Source organism: Phasianus colchicus, chromosome 15 (genome assembly GCF_987193195.1).
Source record: "Phasianus colchicus chromosome 15, bPhaCol1.hap1.1, whole genome shotgun sequence".
Lineage (NCBI taxonomy): Eukaryota > Metazoa > Chordata > Aves > Galliformes > Phasianidae > Phasianus > Phasianus colchicus.
This window is the reverse complement of record NC_143450.1, coordinates 19,363,731-19,384,909: the sequence shown is the minus strand read 5'-3', so window position 1 is coordinate 19,384,909 and position 21,179 is coordinate 19,363,731.

Genomic DNA, 21,179 nt, shown 5'->3' with positions numbered 1-21,179 from the left:
GACTAATGTATCATTGCCTACTCCCTGAAAGTAATCTGCTAGGCGATATGGGGAAACATTTCCCACAACACGTAGAGGACCCCATTTTTCAATGATAGTTGACAATTCATAATAAGGGGATCCCGCAAATCCTGGCATCTGCCCTGGAATTATTTTACCTAGGGGGGTAGTGTCCTCCCCCTTGAACATTTACAGAAATTCCAAAGAAAGGACATAGTGTAAGTTTTAGTATATTCGGCTTGCCTGCCTGGCTCACCAAGTGTATAATCAATGAAAATTATATAAAGGAATTTTATATAATCAAACAATATTAAGATGTTATAATAATGAAATCAGCAAGAGAGTTAGGCACAGCAAGACAAAGAGAATACATAGGATGCTTACACATGTCGTGGGCTCGCTCAGGAAAGACCAGTGGAGAGAATCTTCCAAAGAGAGAGAGAGATCCTACCCACTGCTAGTCAGCTCTTAAATGGGTCTAGGAGAGGTGGAGCCATGCTCCACCCCTTCCTGCAGCACAGGTGAATTCCTTTCACCTGTGCTCCCAGGGCTGACTCATTGCTCGCCTCAGGTGATAAATCAGAGGTTCAGGCCGTGACTCAGCAGTTCCCATACAGACTCCTTTCACAGGACTCAGTCAAAAAGGATGTCACACTTGTTCCACACACTCAAACTGACTGAGCAGTGGTATCACAGTCACTTAAAACACACAGAAGCATCCAAACCCAAGCATGCACATTCCCTCCTGTGTTACTAGTGCCCACAGCTCACCTTCACACCTCTGGGGATTTCTGGCATTTTACACTGATGCAGCCTCACTATAGCTCCATGGGTGTCACACAAGGCCTGCAGGACCTCTTTCTCCACAAACCCCATCTGCAGGCACTGGTTCATAAGGCTCACCACCCACCCTCCTGAGCAAAAGCAAGCACTAAGAATGAGAGCAAAGTGCACTGGATTTGACCTGGCCTGGTCCCCAAGCCTCAGTCCTGCCAGACATACCCCGGTGCGTAGACTCATCCCCAACATCTGACTGGACATTGTCATTCTGCAAATGCCCCATCCCAGCAGCAAGGGATCAAAGCATTGGGACAGCTGAAACAAAAATGTCATGAAAGTTTCCTATTAGCACTGATCAAGAACACGTCTACCCCTGAGCAACAGGATGGGAGACAAACAGCAGAAGACAACCAACCTGCAGAACCCGCTCCGTTGGGGTTGGTCCAGATGTTTGTATGCTCCCTTCCATGGCCCAGGCCAAGCTCGCTGAGCTGCTCCTTTGTGCAGGGGGAGAGCGGCGCAGATGCTACGTGGTGGCTATGCACAGCATGCCTCTGACTTGATTCTCCTCTCTCCATCTTCCAGTAGCAAGCAGCATTTCAAATCTCTCCTTGCAAAAAATCACCTAGGTAAAAAAGAACTGGCAATCTTGCTTTTAAAGTTTCCTTATTTATACAACTTGATGCTTTAAAGCACAAGCTCACCTAGCAATCACCTACCTTAGACAAGCCCAACAGAATCACAGAATCACACAGAATCACAGAATGACCTGGGTTGGAGGGGACCTCAAGGATCATGTAGTTCCAACCCCCCTGCCTAGCAGGGCCACCAAACATACACCTTTACTAGATCAGGTTGCCCAGAGCCTCGTCCAACCTGGTCTTGAACACCTCCAAGGACGGGGCATCCACAACATCCCTGGGCAGCCTGTTCCAGGACCTAACCACCCTCCTAGTAAAAAACTTCCCCCTAACATCCAACCTAAATCTTCCCTCTTTTAACTTAAAACCATTTCCCCGTGTCCTGCTATTATCAGCCCTTATGAAGAGTTTACTCCCCTCCTGGGAGTAAGTTCCCTTCAGATATTGAAAGGCTGCAATGAGGTCGCCCCGCAACCTTCTCTTCTCCAGGCTGAACAAACCCAACTCCCTCAGCCTGTCCTCATAGGGGAGGTGCTCCAGCCCCCTGATCATCTTCGTGGCCCTCCTCTGGACCCTTTCCAAAATCTCCATGTCTTTTTTGTACTGAGGGCTCCACACCTGAACACAGTACTCCAGATGGGGCCTCACAAGAGCAGAGTAGAGAGGGACAATCACCTCCCTATCCCTGCTGACCACCCCTCTCCTGATGGAGCCCAGGATCCCATTTGCTTTCCGGGCTGCCAGAGCGCACTGCTGGCTCATGTTAAGTTTCTCATCTATCAGGACCCCTAGGTCTTTCTCTGCCGAGCTGCTCTCAAGGACAACTCCCCCCAGCCTGTACAGGTGCCTGGGGTTCTTCCGGCCCAAGTGCAAAACCTTGCACTTTGCCTTATTGAACCTCATTAGGTTCACCCGAGCCCAGCTTTCCAGCCTGTCAAGGTCCCTCTGAATGGCCTCCATTCCCTCCACCGTATCGACTGCACCACTCAGCTTGGTGTCATCAGCAAACTTGCTGAGGGTGCACTCCATTCCCTCATCGATGTCATTAATAAAGATGTTAAAGAGCACCGGTCCCAAGACAGACCCTTGAGGGACACCGCTCGTTACCGGCCTCCACCTGGACATAGAGCCATTGACCACCACCCTCTGTCTGCGGCCTTTCAACCAATTGCTTATCCATCTAGTTGTCCACCCGTCAAATCCACTTCCCTCCAGTTTGGAGATGAGGATGTGATGGGGGACCATGTCAAAGGCCTTGCTCAGGTCCAGGTAAATGACATCAGTTGCCTTCCCTTCGTCCACCAATGCCGTCACTCCATCATGGAAGGCCACAAGATTAGTTAAGCATGACCTTCCCCTGGTGAAGCCATGCTGGCTATCTAGGATCACGTGCTCGTTCTTTATGTGATCAAGCATATTGTCCAGGAGGATCTGTTCCATAATCTTCCCAGGCACGGAGGTGAGACTCACCGGCCTGTAGTTACCCGGGTCCTCCCTGCTCCCCTTCTTGTAAATGGGAGTGACGTGACCCTTCCTCCAATCGTCCGGGACCTCACCTGACAGCCACGACTTCTCAAATATGATGGAGAGCGGCTCAGCAACCACCTCAGCCAGCTCCTTCAGGACCCTGGGATGCACGCCATCTGGCCCCATAGACTTATACTCATTCAGTCTAAGGAGGCACTCTCGGACTTGCTCAACCCTTACAGTGGGGAGGGATTTACCTCCTTGGTCCCCACATAGAGGTATGGGGGTGCAAGACTTAGGGACATGAAAAAGACTAGAATCCTGGCCACCAGTGAAGACCGAGGTGAAGAACTCATTCAGCACCTCAGCTTTCTCTTCATCTGTTGAAGCCATTTCTCCTTTTAAATTTACCAAAGTAGGTACGCCCGTTTTGGCCTGTCTCTTCTGGCCAATGTACCTGTAGAAGGTTTTCTTATTGTTTTTCACGTCCCTGGCCAAGTTCAGTTCTGCCTGCGCCTTGGCTTTCCTGATCCCACGTCTGCAAGTCCGGACGGCATCCCTGTATTCTTCCCAGGTGACACAGCCTTGTTTCCAGAGCTTGTACACCCCTTTCTTCACCCTCAGTTCTCTTAGCAGGTCCTTGCTGAGCCATGCCGGTTTTCTACCTCTCCTGCCCACTTTCTTAATCAGGGGAATGGAGACCTCTTGTGCTGCCAGGAGGGCATCCTTGAAGAGCAGCCAGCTCTCCTCAACGTCCTTATCTTTGAGGGCAGCGCGCCAGGGGATCTTGGCCAGCATTCCATTGAGTAGCTTGAAGTCTGCTCTTCTAAAGTTCAGCGTCCTGGTCCTGCTCTTTACCAGGCCCACATCGCTTGAGATCACAAACTCAACCAGGGCATGATCGCTGGAGCCTAGGCATCCTCCAACCTTGACGCCTTTGATGATCTCCTCAGCGTTGGTGAGCAGCAGGTCCAGCAACGCTTGACCTCTGGTCGGTCTGTCCAATACCTGAACCAGAAAGCTATCATCAATGGATTCCAAGAGCCTTCTGGAGCTCTTGCAGCTCGCCGTGTGGTTTTTCCAACAAATGTCCGGATGGTTGAAGTCCCCCACCAGGACAAGAGCCCGTGAGGCAGACGCCTCACGCATCTGGAGCAAGAAAGCCTCATCAGCAGCCTCCCCTTGGTCAGGTGGCCTGTAGTATACCCCTAATACCAGCTGACCTTTATTAGTCCCATCTCTAATCCTAACCCACAGGCTCTCAACCTGTTCTTGACTGTTTCTCATGGGGAGCTCCTCACAGTTTATCCAATCTCTGACATAGAGAGCAACTCCCCCACCCTTCCTACCTCTCCTATCTCTCCTAAAGAGTCTATAGCCGTCGATGGCAGTATCCCAATTGTGGGAGTCATCCCACCATGTTTCTGTGATAGCAACAATGTCATAACTTTCAGAATGCATCACAGTTTCCAGTTCCTCCTTCTTGTTACTCAGGCTTCGTGCATTAGTATAAAGGCACTTCAGCCGGGCTGTCCGTCTCACCACCTTCATAAGCGATCCAGGATCCGCTAGAACAGCAGCATCCCCAGCATCCCCCTGCCCTACTCCCTCCTTTTGCACCCTGCCATCATTGCCCACATAGTTTGGTACAATCCCTCGAATGAACCGTTCAACCCCAGTAGCCTTTATTTTGCCCCCTTCCCCCTTCATTCCTAGTTTAAAGACCTGTCAATGAGTCCCGCTAATTCTTCAGCTAATACCCTCTTACCCCTCAGGGACAGGCTGCTTGCATCAGCAGCCATCATGCCAGGTGCAGTGTAGATTGCCCCATGGTCAAAAAAGCCGAAATTCTTGTGTCTGCACCAGCTCTTAAGCCATCTATTTAAGAGTTGGGTTTTTCGGATCCACCCTGTACCTTTTCCCGACACCACGGGCGTAGAAGAAAAGATCACCTGCACCCCAGCTCCTTCTAGTATTCGCCCCATTCCCCTGAAGTCTTTCTTGATGGACCTCAGGCTTTCCTTGCCAACTTCCTCGCTGCCAGCCTGAATTATTAAAAGTGGGTAGTAGTCTGAAGGCTGAATCAACCTAGAAATTTTCTTTGAAATGTCCCTGACCCGTGCCCCAGGAAGGCAGCACACTTCTCTGCGGGTGGGGTCGGGCCGGCATATAGGGCCTTCTGTTCCTTGCAGAAGGGAGTCACCTACAACAATCACCCTTCTGTCCTTACGTGTAGAAGCAGTCTTGAGGCTTTGGGGTGACCGCTTCATCTGAGGCAACCTCGTGGGTGAATCTGTCTCCACAATCTCGCTAGTCTCCCCCTCAAGTTCCAGGGCCTCAAACCGGTTTCGCAGAGGCACCTGTGGAGCCGGGGATGGTCGGGATGGGGGATGCCCCTTCCGCCGAGCAGGCACCCGTTTCCACTCCTCCTCCCTTCTCAAATTGCTGCTGGGGGGAAGAGAGGACAGGGGGCTCGCTGCAGTGCTGCCAGCTGTCTGGTTCCCCTTTACCACCTGTTTGTGAGGTGACAGGGGCTGACATGCTCCATTAGGAGCCTCGGCTGTGTGCTGAGAACTTGAGGCTGAGAGGGACTGACACCACCAGTCAATCTCCCTCTCACACTCTTTTATAGTCCTCAGCCTCTCCACTTCCTCCTTCAGGTCAATTACGAGGCTGAGCAAGTAGTTCACCTGGTTGCAGCGAACACAATCACTGCCTCCCTCACCCAGCACTGCAAGGGCCAGGCTCTGGCACTCAGTACAACCAGAGACCTGCACACCAGCATCTCGGGTTGGGGGCTCAGTCTGAGTTTCCTCAGACATTTTGGCAGCAGCCTTCCTATAAGGCATGTGCAGGACCTCAGTCTGGGTCTCTGCAGTCTTCTTGGTTGCTGCCTCCCGTTTCTGAGAGATCGGGACCCTTGCCTGGGCCTCCTCAGTATTTCTGGCAGCAGTCTTTTGCCGGGGAGCACCCATGTCGAAGCAGAATACCTACCAGAGCTGAAACAGGAAGTCAAGAGGTGCGCGAGCCCTGCTTCCTCCTGACCGTCTCTGGTGGGCAGCGACTAGTCGCTGCCCTCCTTGTGCCCGTTTAAATCTCCCGCCGTAGGCGGGGAACGCCCACACGCTGCGTCAGCGGCTGCGTCAGCTGCTCCCGTGAGAGCTGCCGGGCTTCTCCTTTACCCGGGGGCTCCCTGCTTGAAGGAACCGCCCGAGATCCCCCTTGACCACGCGGTCAGTCGCTGCTGATCGGTCCGGGACGGCTCCGAGTCAGGCGACTTCGGCGATCAGAAAGGAATCTGCCGAGTAATGCGCCCGTTTAAATCTCCCGCCGTAGGCGGGGAACGCCCACACGCTGCGTCAGCGGCTGTGTCAGCTGCTCCCGTGAGAGCTGCCGGGCTTCTCCTTTACCCGGGGGCTCCCTGCTTGAAGGAACCGCCCGAGATCCCCCTTGACCACGCGGTCAGTCGCTGCTGATCGGTCCGGGACGGCTCCGAGTCAGGCGACTTAGGCGATCAGAAAGCCCAACCTGCAAGGAAAAGTTATTCTTCTGTGTCTGCAGACTTTGCACACATTTCCAGGTGCAGTAGTCAGCCCAGTTCTCAGCACAGCTTTACCAACCACAGAAACCCAGTTTACGGCCGCCGTGCTTTTCTCTCATCTGAAACGCTGCATTGCTGCAAGAAGCAATGAATAAAATCACAGAATCACAAAACTGGGGTTGCAAGGGAGCTCCAGAGATCACTGAGCCCAAGCCCCCTGCAAAACGGGCTCCCTAGAGTAGGCAGCACAGGAAGGGCGCCCAGGAGGGCCTGGAATATCTCCAGAGAAGGAGAATCCACAGCCTCCCTGGGCAGCCCGTTCCAGCGCTCCGTCATCCTCGCCGTGAAGAAGTTCCTTTGCATTTTGGTGCAGAACTTCCTGTGCTCCAGTTTATGGCCATTTCCCCTTCCTCTGTCACCACAGATCGCTGAAAAGATTGCAGCCGTGTCCTTTTGACTCCCACATCTAAGATATTTATAAGCGTTGTTGGAAATAGCCAAATAGTTTTCCAGGACGGTTCTCTGATCTTTGTATCTATCTTTATTCCCAATTGCAATGGCGGGCCTCCTGCAAGCAGGAGAGCGCAGAGAAAACAGTGTTACATCTTTTATCCCCTACTGCCCGACCCTTATCTCTTTCTCCCCGGCTCCTCACTGGCTGAGTACTGCAGGTTCACACTCTTTCGCAACGCTTCACTAATCGTACCAATACCAAGTAAACGCAAATCCTTACCACCCAACCACAAATATCTTAATTGGTCGACTGCCTTCTAACAACTGCTTTCTTAACAAACATCTGGTCGTAACTTTTGGATGTCTGCTTTACAACATAGACATAACCTCTTAACTGCTTCATTACCCCCCAGCATTTGTGCCCTTTGCACTGGGTCATTGTTCAGGTCATCCGTCTGTCCTTGCTTAGAGATAAGCTTGGAAGGAGGACAGAGGGCAGTATCTTGGAGCCTGCCTACGGCATCCTAACGTTCCCACAGAGTGGGACAGTTCTGCTTTGTGTAAAGGCCCCGACTCCTTGAGAGTTTGTTCAGTGGACTTCACTTCTGCTGGCCTAATGAACAACCTTACAGTACGTTTCCCAGGTCAGAATACTATACCCACATTGTTTAGAACATTTAAGGTCTGTTGCAGCTTTGGGAGAAAGGATTGGTCACGTAATTCGGTAACTATGCCTCTAAAATATGTTACCTATATGCATATGGCATTCTTCCTGTCCACGTCAGCTATTTCTAAGGACGTGCTACAGCTCACTTCTTTAGATCAACTGCCCCTTTCAATATCCAATGCAGAAACACCACTTTCACTTTCCACAGCATTTACCAGAACCACAGAACGGCAGGGGGGCTGAAAAGGACCACAACGATCATCCAGCTCCCCAGAACCCCCACACCCCCTCGCAGCCGCCTACAGCCTCAGATCTCGCTAGATCCCCCCCCGTCGCCTCCCTGCAGCTTCCTGGAGCCCCGCACGGCCCCCCTCCCCTTCCCGGGACCGTTCTCCCGCACACCTCCGGCACAGCTGTCCTCAGCACTCGCTCCCGTCGCGCCGCGGCTTCCCTCTCGGTGCTGCCCGGACAGCTCCGGCTGCCGCCGCGCTGTCCTGCGGGGCGGCCCAGGCGGCAGGAGCGGCGCTCTGCGAGGAGAGCCGCGCCTCCGACAGCCGGCTCCCAACGCTCGCTCCCGCGCACGGCGGTTCGGCCAACGGCAGCCGGCGGAGCTACCGCGGACCAAGGAGACCCCGGGGGCGGGGCGCCGCCGCCGCTGCCCAATCAGAGGCAGGGGGCGGGGCAAGGGAGATGCTGCTCAAGGTGAGCTCCTCCTGCCGCAGCGTGATGACGACAGGTCTGCACGGCCAGCTCCTAGGTTGGGAGCCAGGAATGGACACGGCAGGAGGAGAGAGGCATTAGGGAGCAGCCGAGGCTTCGAAATGCATCAAAAAGCCCTGAAAAGCATCACAAAGCCACAGCCAGGAAGCTCGGGATTATCATGAGCAGCATCCAGGATGCTAAACATCATTTGCTACCATACCAGATGGTAGCTGAACTATCGCTGCAGACGTCCCAAAGCCAGACAGAACGGGAACAAACCCAGAGCTCTGCTGCGCACACCCCACAGCCATCGCGTTGCAAGCTGGCGTGCCTTGCTCTTCGTTGCATTCGTCCCAGTCTCTGTGAATGAAGACTCGGAAGGCAGTCAAGGCGTTGATTGAGCACGAGCGTGCTTTTATTATTATGTAAAAGACAGGAGGGCGTGAGAGGTCCAGAGTAAAGATGGGACTCATCCTCTCTTGTCACGGAGAGAGTGGCTCAGAGCTCTCAGTGCTGCTGCCCGGTGCCTGGGGCTGGAGGCCTGATTCTAAGTCCCCCTCCAAGAGGCTCGGCTTCTCCTCAGCGACGCTGACCTGCTCCTGCGTGGAGGTGCTGCTGTCGGGGCACTCGGACTGTGCTTGGGCTGGGCTGCACTGCAAAGGCACTGGGTCACAGTCCAGGCTGGTGACTGTGGTGTCCAGCAGGCTCAGGTCAGCATCTTCAGCACAGCCGGGAGAAATGAGGGCGTGAACTTGGATGAGCTCCTTCTCTCCATCGCTGTTGTTATGTGGAAGGCTGTCATCTGAACCACAGTGACTCGTGCTTCCTAAGAGCCCTCCATCGATGGAAGCACACAGCGCACCATCGCTACTTGCCCCGGCTCTTCTGGGTAGACAAGGGCTCGATTCACCTAGGAAGGATACACAGGGGTTAGTGTCAAACTTTCACAAGCTGAATTATGAAAGTGGCTCTTGATCAGGGGTGATCTGAAGATGCTAGGTATAGGTTGGAACGCTAGGAGGAGATACAAGTCCACTTGTATTGCATGAATTCTATGTCGCTGAAAAGCAAGGCTTTGAAAGCTGGATTCGCACCCTTACCTGCCAGCACCACGTCTTCCGTATCTGAGGGCTCCCTGGGACTGCGCTGCAGTCGGCGTTTGGCCACAGAGGATGGTTTCCGCAGGCTGAAGCAGGAACGCCAACTGCCAGCTGGTGATTCCTTCGTCTTGCTGGGTGGACGTTGTCTGGAGAGAGAAAACAGTGACTGGTGTGAGTCGTGCGTGGTGCGGGGTGAGGGAAGAGCTGCACTGAGCTCTTGCCAACAGTTGCTTGTTCCTGGCACCGCCTGGTTTCTGCTGAAGCACAGCTTAGAAACTCGCTCTCTTTCAAGCAGTTGAGGATGGTTCCACTCCTATAGCTCAGCCCTGAAGTCTTGCTGGCTAAATTCCCCTCAACTGTGTCAAGCAAGATGCAGAGCACGTGAGCAAAGGCTCCGCGGCTGTACAGGACAGCATCTAAGGGATGGCTCTTCTGGAGCCAGCAGGCGTAACTGCTTTCTGAGGAACCGTGCAGCCATAAAGGAAATTCAAAAGCACCTCTGACTCTGACATCAACACCTCGTCGGCCCCATCTCACCGCCAAGTTTAGTTTCTAGTGCCAGCAGGTCTGACCAACAGCTCTGCTTAGAGGAGAACCGGAACTGGTTTCAGGCATGTGGCCCCGACAGCTGGAAAACCCCAACGTTTCAAGGTAGAGCCAGCTCAGGCCAGGGTAGACGTCAGCATGGCTTTATACATCTCGTGACTGCGTGCCCAGCAAGGAAGGAATGGCAGCCTCGTGTGGCTAAACCGAATATGTTAGTTGAATCTCAGAGTCCAAAGGGAGCAGAGATTCACTGCAACAATTCACTTCAGGCACCGTTACTTTAATTTAGCTTCCACATGTTTTGGCGCAAGAAATAATGGGGGAAAAAAAAAAACAACAACACAACCCACCCAAACAATGATGACGGTTGCTGGAAAACAAAGTCCTCTTTACCTTTCAGATGGAAAGTTGATGATTGTGTGGAATTTCCCCTGTACAGCTGTGGGGCCTTCTTCCACTTCTATGTCCCTGCTCTGTGTCACAACGGAAGAGCTGCTGTGGCCTCGCCTCTGAGCCTGTGCCTCCTCCAGGGTGAGCAGCTTTGTGGCAGGAGAAGACACCCACGCAGACTTGGGCCCTGAGAGAGAACCGTGCCCTGTAAGGGAAAGCCACAGGTAAGAGCGAGGATCACAAAGCAGCACCACAGCCATCACAGTTCTGGGGGAGATGCTATAGTTTTCTCAGACCTGCTTATCTGAGCCACTAGAAGAAGAGGAGGTCAGAATAAGCATGTGGTCAGAGGTATGTTTAAGGCAGAGGACAGAGTCATAATTAATAAGAGCAGCTCACTGTATCGAAATGGGCAAAGAAAAACCCTAGAAAGCGGGGGCAGGGAACTCAGAAAGCTTCACTGCCACACTTTCATCAAGCTTCACCTGCATGCAAAACATCGTAACGACAGTGACGTTTTTTTTCTCATTGTAAAGTTTGGACTTGGACATTCTCAGCATCCAGCAACAGGATGCCAGATTCTAATCTAAGCCCAGAAGTCTGCTGTCCCCTCGATAGAAAAAGTGTATTTCAAAGATCTTGGAGAAGGCCTGGATTTGATCAAGGTGTCTGATCAAGATAAAGCTCATGGAGGAAGACACTCACCTGCTCCATCTGCCATGTCTGATCCGGATTTGGAGCAGAAGAGGACATCTGCGTGGTTGATGATGAATTCCACCACAGCCGACTGCGTCTGCAGTTCCATGCAGGCGGCTCTTCCGCTGGCGCAGGCAGACTCGTTCTGCTGTGATCTGTAGAAAAGACAGATTTTAGCAGTCATTTATCCAAGATCCAAGTTTCCCCAAGTCTGGATTGTTGCAGCCAAAAGCTGTCAAATTGGGCTCCGGAGGCTTCCGCGGTGATGCCGCTGAAGAAATTCTCCTGGATGGTCAAGGACACACCAGTCCCATCTAAACAAGAGGGCAGAAATTGTCATCTAGAAATTGTGCCCGTGCGGTTGGAGAACAGCCCAGGCTCTTGCTCTGCCGTCAGCCACTTACTACAGTGTACAGGAGAAGAGCACATTCAATGGAGAAAAAGGTAGATTGCATTTTTTGCCGGAGAACAGATCCAAGCAGTGTGTTGAAATGGAGAAAGAAGTTGACCTTAAGAGGTTTGGAGCCCACACAATCGCTAAGTTCTTAGCGTGCATGTTTGTCACGGAACAGTTCCCGGCTAGACGAGCCAAGTGTCTTCTCAGGTATTCCAGTGTCCTGGAAAATCAGAGAGGCAAATATTCAGCACCAATGAGCACGCGGTGCTGCGGTTCACAGAGCAAAGCCTCAATGCATGTTATTGCTACTGTCACTGAAGATGAAGTAGATCCAACTTGACTAAGTGCCACACTGTGGCACCAAGCCCCAGCACAGCACAGCTGCAGCCACCAGCTGCACCAACTGTGCCCCCGTGCCCAGGAACCGACCCAATAAATTAACCCCGTGTAGCCTTAAACTGCTTCAACATACGCAGGCATCATGTTGCCAGCATGAGACAAGCCTGGAATCACACCACTGCCCTCTGAAGTGCAGCATGGCTGAGCTCAACAGAGTGAGGGCAGCACTGACCTGTAGTGAGGAGCGGGCAGCTGCTGGATGACGTCCTGCATTCTGACCAGCTGCTCCTCATCTGTAGCGGCACCAACAGCCTCCTGGAATAGTGCAGAAAGGGACTGAGACACAAATCAGGCTAGATACCTGCCACAGGGTCGGGAACTATGGGGACAGCGTGCTGTTGGTCTGCGCCGAGACAGATTTTACGCCTTCCAGGAGGCATCTGGGGAACATAGCGGCACGCAGCTGGTGCCATCAAGGCCAAGGAGTCCAAGCAGCGGGCCGGTTTACAGCCTGATTGCGCAGCTCAGCTCCTCAAGCTTCAAGTGCACTTTGCTATCAATCCCACTCCCATTCTATAAATACTTGGGGAATAGAAAAACAAAACAAAAGAAAAAACAAAAAACATGAATTCTCTCAAGCTTTGTGAATATGGAAATAACCGCCTCCTGGGACCACCGAAAATGGCATCCATATGATGCATGATGTGGCAAAGACATACGAGTAAACCCCACGGGGCTAAGAGAAAAAGGGCCTCAGAGCTGGGGCACTGCTGCAGCCATCTCCCAAGAGGCCCAGGGAAGAGGTAAAGGAAAGACGTTGCCTTGTGCTTACCGAGAACTTGTCATACAGCTGGTCGGTCAGCAGAGGGTTCGGGAGCTCCCTGAAGTACATTTTGCAGACGGAGCTCACGCTGTGAGTGTCGCGGATGGTTAGCTCAGGAATCTGCTCAGACTCAAATTCTTGGCTGGAGAGAAGGACACAAAAACGGGCGGGGGGGGTGAGAAAGAGGAAAACAAGTCAAAAGCCACACCAAATATAATCAAGCATTGGAAGGGCTTCCCGATTAACAGGAGAAAATGAACACTCAGTCACCAGCACCACACGAGCCATGCTGGATGAGATGTTTCCAAAAGGAGACCTTTTCGTTTTGCTAAGGCATTTCCCGTGACTCTGACAACTGGCTGCCTAGTCTACAATCCTAAGCCAGGAGCCCGGAGCAGCAAGGAGGAGTGTGGGCTGCTCCAAAGGGCTCTGCAAACAGGAGGAAACGGGAATGAGAGCTGGCAGCGGTGACACCGCAGTCCCCCACAGCCTTCCAGTGCTCCGAAGGACAGAAGGAGAACTTCCTGCTCCAGCAAGTCTGCTGAACGCCCCGTGTTCCTATCAAACAGTGACAAGCCTGGCGCACCACTGCTGAGCGCACGCTGCCTGCACAGAGCTGCCCCACGGCGCAGGCCTCTGAGCACCCACAACAGGGCACGCGCCCCTACTGACCGCTGTGTCAGTCGCAGCACTCTTACCGCAGTCTCTGGATGTTGGACGCGACGCCGGACAGCCGGTATATCCCTTGCACTACGCCGTGCTGCTCAATGAACTCGGCGCAGCTCTGGAGGACCTGGGGGACTAAAGAACACGTGCCAGCGGTTACTTGAGCTCCTCATTCAAGTACTGGTTCAGGCTGTGCTCCTGTCAAATCTCATCCACTAAGCCCAGCCAGGCTACTGCTTAGTTCTTCCTTACAGAAGAAAGCTGTCCAAGACGAGGAAACTGGACAGACGTGTTCCTTGCATTCAAGAAGTGTAAGGACCTAGGAATCAGCCTGGAGAAAGTAATTCTGGGGAAGCCGGAGACACTGCAAGTCCCACCACAGCTCCCATGGGAATGAAAGGAGGTGGGAAATCTCATGTCCAGGAGAGCAGGGAAACTGATGCAGGACACTCTCCTTGGCCAAAAGGCTTCCCTTCTTTTCAGGCTAGCGTGGGATTGGCTTACAGGCTTTGGTTTAAGCAAATACAAACGTGCTTGTCTCTTAAGAGCATTAGCCTCAGTTTATCTTTCAGCCATCAACTTCCATTACACGTTTCTCCACCGGTACCAACCTGCCCCTTTGCTAGATATGACCTCCCTTTCACCTTTAGATGCCCAACAGAGGAAGATCTCAGGAACGGGCTTGTCCCTTACCATCGCGACCAGAGTGGAGAAGATGCTCTCCCAGGTCACAGCCAAACACCCTTTCCTTCTCCACCTCCCGCTCTTTCGGTTTCTTTGGGCGGGCCTTCACCAAGGAACGAAGGAAGGTGACGAGCTTGCCGCGTTTCTTTGGCACTGCACAACAGGAAGAAACCAGTTCATTTCAGGTTTGGCTCAGTTGGACAAGGCCGAGCATAACACATTCTACAGAGCACGTCAAAACGGGAAGAACATTAACAAGTACATAGAAAAACGGATTTTCTCCCATCCCTGCAGGAGGAGCCAAAGGCCAGGTTGGATGGGGCCCTGGGCAGTGGGGTCTAGTCTCACATTAGATGTGGAGGTTGGTTGGCAGCCCAGCCTGAGGCAGGGGGGTTGGAACTTGATGATCCTTGAGCTCCCTTCCATCCCAAGCCATACTAGGAGGATTCTATGACTTCCCCAAGTCCACTCATAAACACGGGAGGATCGGGCCAAATCTCTGCGCGTTCCGATGGAGTTTAATGCACTCCTCTTGCTTGGCTTGCTCAACTTGAGGATTAAGGATCCTCTTGAAAAGTCACGTTCTGATCAAGCATATCACTAGCACAACCAGGCCTCTAGCTGTCCACCAGGGACGCTGGCTGTTCTCAACCTCGTACTGACTCGCAGAAGAACTGCCTTTGCCCTCCTTCATTCTCATTGCCTACAAAACACCAGCCATATGCCCCATGATATGCCTGAAGGATCATCAGCACAGACTATAACACGGGATGGATAAAGGAGGTATTAAACACAGAACACACCCAAAAAGAGACGCCATTTTGCTTCCCTGCACCATCAAATGTAACATCTGTACCTGGCTTTGGCACTGAACTGAGGAGAGACTCTGGAATTTTTCCATTGATGAGCTCCACGCACTCACTTGGGAAAAATCCAACCTGTAACAAGAAAAAAAAAAGAGGTGCACTACTGAAGGCAGCATTTCTCAGGCCTGAACTGTTCAACCAAAAGCCACCTAACATTTTCCTCGGAACGTGCTTGCCTGACGCTCCGTAAGACTATCCAACAAAAAGTGGCCTGCATAAAAGTAATAATTATTCAACATTTGCAGCCAAAAGACCTACAAAACAAATAACTGCTTCTGTAGAAGATGTAGAAGAAGAAAGTTCTTGCTGACTGAGATGCAGCTGCAATAATCCCCAGCTCCGAGCTACCCAGCGTTCTGCAGCCAGCAGCAGCAACAAGCACGCGGAGGGTCTGTTACCCTACCTCAGCTGACAGGCAGTAACTTCCTAAAAGACACTAACTTCACGTTCTGCATGGGTGCAAGCAAAATACTCTGAGACACTGAAACACTGTCTTAGCTGCTGCATTTCCAAAGGTGGGGTTCAGTGGCCGTGACCTGATGCATATTGTGAAGGCTCTTGCTTCTAAGTGAATTGAGGAGACAGTTTCCTACAAAGACCATCTCTGACACCGACACAGGGAAAATGTTTACATCCATGAGCCATCCTGTGCAGGCAGCGCAGCTCTTAGCCGAGATTCCCGACCTGACCGAAGTTGCTCTCTCAAGTCTGAAGCTTGTGCCTACCTGAAAGCCATGCTTGCCTCTCCACCAGGGGGTCAGCTCCTTTGGTGGCATATCAGTAACGCACACGATGTCTCCCACCTGCAAAAGACTGCAACCTCACCAAACATTCTGAAGGTATCTGAGAATATTCCTGATGCGTTCACACCTTATACTCTCCTGTACATGACAACTAGGAACGCCCTTAACTGCTTACCTCAAAGGAGAGTTCATCCGGTGCCTGGGCAACGTATCTCTTAAGAACATGGGCAGCAGCAACAGCTGGAATATTTACAGGAGACTCCTCGTGGATCAGCAGGGGCTTCCCATTGTTCTCAGTCTGAAACAGAGAGCACAGGCCATGGTGAGGAGCTGAGGACAAACGAGGACAATTTCAGAGCAAGGAGCACATCTGCAGAGAAAGATCCTTATCATGAGTGCTTAACAAGAAACTGCAAGTCTAATAACAGCTGTTTCTCTTCCTGGTGTGCAGCAGTATGGCCAGGCAATGTAAAGATGCGTCTCTCTCTACCCAGACTAAGAGGACAAACACCCCAACCGAGAGGACTCCTGGAGTTTTATAAACTTGCCACGCTTGCAGTACTGTCTTGCCAAAGAGGAGCGTAAGAGTCTGCTTGCTTCCTGTAACCTATTGCTTGCAGACCTCAGCCATGGACTGGACACAGGAGCTGGTCCACTGACCCAATCCTTGGCTCACTACAAGTGCCTGCTTCCCTTAACTTACTGAATATGAGAACTTGGTCTTTGGGTGACAAAATCCAAGCAGGATGGGGAAAAAGCTTCTGCATGTTTATAACGCTCGATCTGATTCTGTCGGTACTATAACGTCCACGGCCATCTAGATGCTCGTAGCAAGGACATGAAGCTTTTCAGGCAGCTTTTCAGTGACACCGATAGAGCTGGAAGGATTCTCCCTCTCTTGAAAAGCAGGAGAGCTCATCTGCAGCTCACTCTGCCGGCTCAAGTCAGCAGAACAAAGACCAATCAGAGCTTCATACTCTACCTCCATTTGTGCCAGGTCAGGCCCACAGCTGATCTCGCTGCACGCGATGCCCATCACAGCAGGCACGACAAGCTGGAACTGAAAAGAAACACACTTCTATTTTCTCTGTTCACACACCACGGTATGGAGAGACTTCTTCAGAACTACCCTCAGTTACCCACTGGCATAGGCAGGTGTTCTAGAAACAACCACTTTGTTCAGTCACTTCAAACGAGACAGCCTATTACGCAGCAGTTTACCAAGTCGCTATCCCTCTGCTAGCAGATGGGGACTCCGGCACAAAGCAGCAGACGCGCTTGCTCAGAGCACTCCGACAGCACAGTAGCAGGGCAGTGAGAGGAGTCACTGCTGGGGGTGGATCTGCTCCCTAGCGCCCGGCTCCCACCAGTTCACCTCCAGCGCCGGCCGCAGCCTTCCACACGGATTTCCTCTGCTTGCATCTCTGCTGTGCTCCCCACAGCTGTCGTGCGCACACGCAGCCGAAGCACGCATGCTCATGGTCACGTTGTGCAGCCCTGCACAAACCGGGACTAGGACTCCTTGCCTAAGGGATTGGTTTCCTAAAGACTAGCTGGTCACAGCATCACAGACAGCATCCTTCTGAGGGCTGAGCTGGAGGGAAAGCGGAATAACTCTACACGTGACCAGTGTCCTGTCAAGGCTGGATGAGGCTGTGTTACTAAACACGGTGCGACGCAGGCTGCAAAACCACATGGGGGGGGGCAACGTGTGGCACATACCAGGCAAGAGATCAGAACAAGTTCCTTGAAGCCGCAGCCGTTTCTTGTCACTTTGCTCTGTTCTTCCGCGAGCAAAAGCTGCATCAAAGGAGAAGGCAGAGGGCGGGGAGAGAAGAGAGAAAGAGCTGATCAGTGAGCTTGCACAATTTAACAAAGAAGACAAGGAAAAAGCCCTGAGACAAATGCCACCTCTATGCTTTGGAATGTAGCTACTGAGTGAAAATTATGTATGATGGTCAAGAGTAAGCAGCATGACACTACCAGCTCCGCCAGCCAGCAGCTTTCAACACCTCACTGTCCACCTGTCTATCTCACACTGTCTCAGCTTACCTACAAGATGCTGCACAAGACGGTGTGAAAACGAAGGTACTCAGTCGATGCACAAGTGCAACAAGCTAGCTACTCAGTCAGAGCTCAAGCGCTCCAACGAAGGGACGCAGCAGGCACTGCTCCTCCCCTCATTCTAGCTGCTTATGACATCACTAAGGGCCACCAGGCTGCTCCACCATGACAGACAAGGTGGGGAAGCAAGACCACGTCACAAGACCAGAAGATTCCAACACTCCAACATTCTAGAATCAGAGGGCGGTTGGAATTCTACCTCAGCCAAATCCTGGAGAAGCTGGCACGGGGTCATCATGACCAAAGCGCAGGACCCGGCGCTTGCTCTTGTTGAGCCTCGTACAACCGGCCTCAGGCCATCCTTCTGCAGGGCCTTCCTACCCTCGGGCAGATGGACACTTCCTCCCAGCAGCATACCTTGCAGTGCAGGGCCTACATAAAATCCACACTAGAGTCCTTTGTTTCATTCAAGAGCACGTTACAGCACGTATCTATTTCACTGTAAGGAAATCAAGGAAGAGACGGGAGAAACACAGAACTGCTACGAGACTGCTATATACATTTCTTTCCCAAGTGGATTTTTGCCTTTTTGCTTCCAGGATGACCTCATTTTGTTCTCCCCTTCTTGTGGGGAAGCTGCCTCCAGTTCCTGAGGTTCAGGAGACAGCATGAAACACGACACTAAGACAAACGCTTGTCGTGGGCGAGGGGTGGCTGTGCTTTGCCAGGCATACGGCGGGGCAGTAAGTGCCACACGGCAGCCCCAAGCCAAGCCCTGCATTCAGTCACTGTAGCCACAGCTGGTGCATCGCTGCCAGAACGTATCCCAGGATACAGGTGGACGCAGGCACTCCTGCTCCTTCTGCAAAGCCATCCTCTGCAGAGTCCATTAGGTGCTGCTCAGTGCTATGCCAACCAGGCTCCCGTTTACTGCAGCCCTGGGATAAACACGCGTGTACTCTTCTGTGCAGCAGTGAGCTCCAGGGATGAAGCACAGAGGGTAAGCCAACAGAATCTACTGCTGACTCCATCAGCTCCTTCTTCTACCAACCATGGGCAAACACTGTGAGACAGAACATAAGGGGAAAAGCACTTCTGCTCACACGCCTGCAATGGAATTCAAAACAGCTATTGCAAGAAGAGCTCGTAGGGTAAACCTAGCCTCAGAGACACAAACACACCAGGTTCCAGGAAACAGCATGGCACATTGTTGATGAAACGCTGCTTCGTTGCTTGGAGCGCACGCAGCATGCCGCTTTGACAGGCACAGCAGCGCTGCGACGTCCAAGCTGGGCACCAAAACCTCTCCAGCATCCCTGGCCAACGCTGCCAGGGAAATGCAACACCTGCATCCCTATCTGGCTTACGGCACACACACTGGGGGGCTGCCTTAGTCTCAGGTGGGAGGGATTTTTCTTCAGAGTATCTGGTATGATGCTATGTTTGGGTTCTAGGAGAAAAATCACACTGAGAACACCCTGATCTTTATAGTTTCTGACAAGCAAACTTGCACAGAGCCAAGGCCATTCTCAGCAAAGCTCTCAACAAGGAGCTGGGAGGGAACTGAATTAAGACAGCTAACGTAAACTGGCCAAAGGGATATTCCATACTATATGCCATCGAGTGGAAGGAGTTTTGAAGGGGATGAGAGTACATCTCACTCTCTTTTATTGCTTGGCGGCTAACTGGACAGTGGTTGGCGGGTGGTGAGCCATTGCTTGTACATCACTTGCAATACATTCATATATATATTCAGAACTACTTTTATCTCAAAAACATGAGTTTTACTTCTCTTTTTCCACCCAACACTCTCCCCCATCCCACGGGGAACAGGGGAGTGGGCAAAGGACTGCGTGGTGCTGAGCCACCCACCGGCTTCAACCACAACAGGGCCGCGGGGCAATGGGAGCAAGCACAGAAATAAAACACAGAAACTCGCTGTTCCTTGGGCTCGTGGCTGCCACAAAGCTCGTGTTTTAGTGATGCAGAGTACTGTATCTCCAGCTATTGTGTGTCTTGTTAACCACAAGCTCAGCTATGAGCTGTCACCACAAGCAAAAGATAAACGTAAACAAAGGCTTATATCCACACGTACCAATCTGGGTGTGAGCAATAAAAGCCCATTGGGCCATGGACAAGGCAGGCAGCACATAGGCAGGAAACAGGAAGGAGTTGAACTCCAGCTCTCCTACACAAAAGAAAGGGAGAGCACCACGGGAGGAGTTAGGACACAGCTTCAGAGCTTACAGAGCCCTGAGATTTCCAAAGAACGGTGCCAGGGTACCTCTCACCATTCCCATGCAGGGGTCTTCCCAGACACTTCAGCTGCTGACTTCCACTTCCTCTGTCATGTGTAGAAAGTCCAGGTGACAAATGCTCATTTCGTCTGGGTAACGCTTCCATGGTCATGACTGAAAAAAAAAAAATAAAAAAGCAGCATGCAACCCCATAAAATGTACCTTTCTGCTCTTTCTGTCAGCACGACATCTAAGATGAGCATTACACGTCCCTGCTACTGATTGAAAATTCATCCAAGCCTATGTTCCACACAGCTTCATCTCAGTGCCAAAAAGAAACACGTAAACAGATGTTCAGAGGATTCTTTGTGCAGATAAAAGTGCAGGGTGCATATGTATTCTCTTCAGTAATAAATATTAGTTTAGAATCCAAAGGTAACTTTTCAAGAAGCAGTATGAAAGAAAGGTCAGTCAAAAGGAAATACGTGATTTTCATCTATTTTCATCTAAAAAATCCTTGCTCAACCTCTTCCCATCAAAAAGAAAGCATGCTGGGCATTCTTAGCAGCAGCTCAGAGGACATCTTGCACCACAAAATGCAGCACATGCTTTTTGCTCACAGGCCCCTCATGTCTCTAATTTGTGTCAGATTCACTCAAAATGACCACGTGGACCAGAACAGCCATTTGGTTCTGCTGAGGTAGGAACCCACTGCTGGGATGTCCCACAGTCCCGTTTCCCCGCTACTTCCAGCCCTGGGGGGAAAAGGAAGAGCAACTGACTTCACCTACCCAGACTTCTGCATGGTCTCACATCACACAGAGAAGCATGGTGGAGAGCTCTGGTGGCTGAAGAAATCAAGGTTGCCTCTAAGATCCTGCTTTAAATCCACATGACTTACTGCCCATAAGATGTGAAAGACAAGGTTAAGGTCCATCCAATCCCTGTGGATGTGGCTGCCTGCAAAGACAACAGTTGCCTGCTCTTCAGCAGGGTGATGCTCACCCAGCAAAGCACTCACCAGCACATGTCTTTCATAGAAACATAGAATTAGCAAGCTTGGAAAAGATCTCCAAGATCATCCGGTCCAACCATCCACCTTCCACCAACATTTCCCACTAAGCCACGTCCCTCACGACAACATCTAATGTTTCTTGAACACCTGCAGGGATGGTAACTCTATCACCTGTCTGGGCAGCCCGTTCCAGCGTCTGACCAGTCCTGTGGAGAAGTTTTTCTTAACATCCAACCTCAATCTCCCCTCATGCAACTTCAGGCCACTCCCTCCAGTCCTATTATCACTTACACAGGAGAGGAGGACAACGCCCACCTCAACACAACCTCTCTTCAGCTAGTTGTAGAGAGTGAGGAGGTCTT